The following is a 4,440-nucleotide window of genomic DNA, read 5'->3' on the forward strand; positions in this document are numbered from 1 at the left end:
CCTCACCTAGTTTGGTCCAAGACTAAGGCCCAAACTCACAATCAAAAATTCCCAAACCAAATAATCATTCATAGCCCATTTATGGCCCAATTTTCCAAATTGGGCCCAAACCCTCACATGGGCCTTACCCTAAAGCCCACTAATTTTTCCTACTCCAAAACACATGTTCTCAGATGGCCCAGTAAGAACTCGAACACCCAAGCCCAAAAGAAATCCCAATCTCGAAGCCCAAAATGCAAAAACCCACCTCATCTGTACGCTAAGCGTACACGCTAAAAGGCTTGTACGCCGCGCATACAGACTTGTACGCCCAACGTACTCACCCATTAAGCCATAATCCATTTTAAGCACTTAATGCTTAAGTCCAGAAGTCCAAACCACATATTTGAATCCCACTAAGTGCATAGAACCATAAAGTCACTTACTTGGTGACTTTGCATGCCCCATAAGGACCCAACTTCAAGATATAGCATTCTACTTTCACTAAATGAACACAATCTCATGCATGGGTGATTCTAAACCCTAAAGGTGCCAATTTTATGGACCTTGGACCTCAGAAACACCAAGAGTAACAACTCATAGCTCCTGGAGTGGTATCAAACCAATAGATCTCATCCATGGGACCAAAAATGGTCCAAAACTCTTATAAACTAGATCTAAACTTCTAATGAACAAGGTCATAGCTTTTGACCTCAAAGAAGCTGGAAATGAAGAAGATAATCAAGATCCACAAGCTCTTCCTTGATCCACCACCTTGCACCAAGCTTCTACTTCTTGACTATGGACCAAAACACACCAAAATCGACACAATGAGCTCAAAACACAACTGAGAGGTCTAGGGTTTCGTGTATGAGGCTATAAGGACAGTGGAGGTTGGGAAATGAGGGTTTCATGAGCCATAAATGTGTTTATATAGTGTACAACCCCAAAATTAGGGTTTTCATTAAATCATACGTACGCCACGTGTACATGGATGTACACCCTACGTACGTGTCCGAAATCTCGTCCAGACATCGCATGAGTACTCTAAGCGTACCATGTGGTACGCCCTGCGTACTCGCTTCGCAACTTGTACGCCAAGCGTACCATGTGGTACGCCCCTCATACTACATAAGGACCAAAACGCAACTTATCAATACACAAGGGGCAATAATGAAACACACCATGATTCAAGTGTTACAATTCTCCCTCACCTGAATCAAACTTTGTCCTCGAACTCCGCTGCCCCAAACAACTCTGGATAGTGCTCCTTCATCTCATCATCGGGCTCCCACGTCCACTCCGAACCCTTGTGGTGCTGCCATTGCACCTTCACCAGCTCAACAACCTTATTCCTCAAGGTTTTCGTCTTCCGATCCAGAATCGCAACCGGTCTCTCAATATAATTCAAGCGGTCATCCACCCGAGTATCCTCCAAAGGTACCACTACGGAATCTGTTGGAGGTAGTGTCTAAGTCCATAACTATATTTGGTATGTACTTGACCCGACCCGGCATGGTCCATTTGGGTTGCACTTCACCCGAACAATTTACGGATAATCTTTTGAGAATAGTATAAGTTATGATTTATTAATATATTATAAGTTCTAATATATTAATATAAAATCATATTATTTAATTAGTGTTGATCTATAATTAATTTAGAATTAATTTAGAGATCAAAAGTATGACTAATTAAATATGGGCTCTTGTATTTATATAGTGTGGGCTAATGCTTATTTGGAATGGGCTAGGCTTGCATGGAAAGTCCATGGATACTCCATGGAGCTTTAACCCATGGATCTCATGGAAATGAAAAGACATGGGTATTAGGGTTTACATGGATGTAACCCTAATCCACCACACTATATAAAGGAGGCTTTGGTTCTTGAAATAAGACTAGTTGATGTGTGTAAACTAAGAGGGCCGATTTCAAGAAGTTTGTGACTATTCTCTCAAGTTTCCAAGTTTGTGGTGATTTGTGACTTCCATTTGAGGCATCCACATTATTGGTGCTAGGCTCTCAAACTCCAAGCAATCAACTACTACTACAAGGTAAGTAATTCTACTAGTTTTATTTGATTCAAGTACCCCATGCCATGCTAGTTAGGATAAGAACCTTGGAAAAATAATTATTTGCATGTATCTTAGTCAAACATAGATCCAAGGTTTCTAGGGTTGCATGTATACCATAGGAGTGTTAGAATGCTCAAAACCCATCAGTGGTATCAGAGCCAGGTTTGTTTATTTGATACTTGATGCAAAAAAAAAAAAAAAAAAAAAAAAAAAAAAAACTTGAAAATCGAAGTTTTGTTCAAAAGCTCGTATCAAAATTTCAAGTTTTGTATATGTACTTACGATTCTTGAAATTTTTGATATGAACATTCATAAACATATGAGTTTAGAAGATCATAGAAATTATGTGCTAATAATTGATTAGATTAATTATTGATCTTTATGTGTGTTAATGGAGTCCATAACTAGTTCTTAAGTTATGGATAACCAAAAGTCACATTTATAAATAACCATTAAAAGAACACATAGGTTACAAAAAATGAAGAGTCTTCATTTTTAATAACCATTAACTCATAAGTTATGAGAAATGAAAAGTTTTGAAAGTTTACAAAACTTGCCCTCAAGTTTTGGAACATGCAAAGTCATATTAAAAACTTTAGTTCAAACCCCTAGAATTTTAAAAGTTAAAATTCAACCCTTATACTTTATAATATTATAAGTTTAATAATATTTATATATGTATAAGATCAAGTCGTCTTACCGCTAGTACGCCTCATTCACGAAGCCGATCTATAAGGGGGGTATAAGGTTGTTGCCTATAAAATGGCAACTTAATGGGTGTCCACTCTCACCCACCGCTTCCTTGATCGGTGGAGGGTCGTTAGCCGAACGGGTAGGACAATGACTTATAAATTCTCATTAAAAGTATAATGATAATACTAAAGTAACTAAACTTTATTGAATTCCTAATCTTAGTTATTTTAGGAAAATGTGAATAAGGTGCTAATCCATGAAATTACACTTTACACTTTGTTTAAGTCGTTAGTGGAGTGTGTGTGGTTAACCGGCACACTAACTTGAACTTAACAAGGTAGGTAAAGGGTGACTTAATGTTTATCATAGTATCGATGGAGCGTGTGTGGTTAACCGGCACATCGATTGAGGGGTAATACATTAAGGGTACCAAGTAATTTGCATGGTTACTTCACACCTTGTTTTGTGATCCTCGACATCCCAGTCACAAAACTTGAAGGGCACACTCGAGATTGAAACATGCCATTGAAGAAAGTTCAATGAATCTCAAAGAATCTAGGAGTTTCTAAACCAATTAAAACCTAATTAAATATTTCGTTTTTCTTGGTGGAAATTGGTGAATCGTCATTCACCTACCTTCAAATATCTTATAGCTTAGATTACGGCATCCCTCTTCTAAGTTATAAAATATTGTGTTGGGTCCTAGCCTTAATATTATATTTGGGTGTTTTGCTAAGGATTATCTCTATATCTAATCTAATCTATTCCCTCTTCTTTTCAGATGTCTTCCAATAACAATGCTTCTGGCTCAAACCCTACTAGCTCCTTCTCTCTCATTAATCTTTGTAGGAGAGTCATCTTTGATGGGTCCAACTTTACAGATTGGATCAGAAACATCAGGATGATCACTCGGTATGAGAACAAAGAATATGTTCTCGACAAGGAGCTGAAGGTACCCGAGCCAACTGCTACTCCTGAAGAGCTTGCTGAATATGAGGTACATGAAAGAGATGCTACAAAAGTGGTATGCATCATGATGGCCACCATGACAGCCGAGCTCCAAAAGTCCTATGAGGACTATTATCCTTTTGAGATGCATCAGGACTTGATGGACCGCTACCATCAAAGTGTTCGTCAAGAGCGATATGAAATAATCTCCTCCATGATAACAACCCGAATGAAGGATGGTGAACACATCACGGGCCACATGCAGAAAATGCAAAGGTATGTGGACCGTTTACTGAAGCTGAATGTGAACTTCCCTGAGGAGTTAGCAATAGACATCATTTTGCACTCCTTGCCATCGTGTTATGATCAATTCCGCATGACATATCACATGAACAAGGAAGAAGTCACCCTCAGCAAACTTCAAGGACTCTTGAAGACCGCCGAAAGTGGTCTAAAGGGTAAGTCGGTTGTTACTACTCCTACTCCTACTCCAACTGCGGCCAATGTCTTGGCAATCGGGAATGGCAAAGGGAAGAAGAGAAAGAACCCTTCTAAGGGTACCAAGGGTAAGACCCTTGAAGGCTCCTCTTCAAGCAAAACCAAGAAAGGTTTTGTCACTCCTTCTCCTAACCCTAATGAGGCTGAATGCTTTTATTGCCATGAAAAGTCGCACTGGAAGCGAAAGTGCCCAAAGTACCAGCAAGATTTGAAGGATGGGAAATTAAAACCCAACCATGCAGGTATA

Source organism: Lactuca virosa, chromosome 4 (genome assembly GCF_052849685.1).
Source record: "Lactuca virosa cultivar CGN04683 chromosome 4, Lactuca_virosa_CGN04683_v6, whole genome shotgun sequence".
NCBI classification, from domain to species: Eukaryota; Viridiplantae; Streptophyta; class Magnoliopsida; order Asterales; family Asteraceae; genus Lactuca; species Lactuca virosa.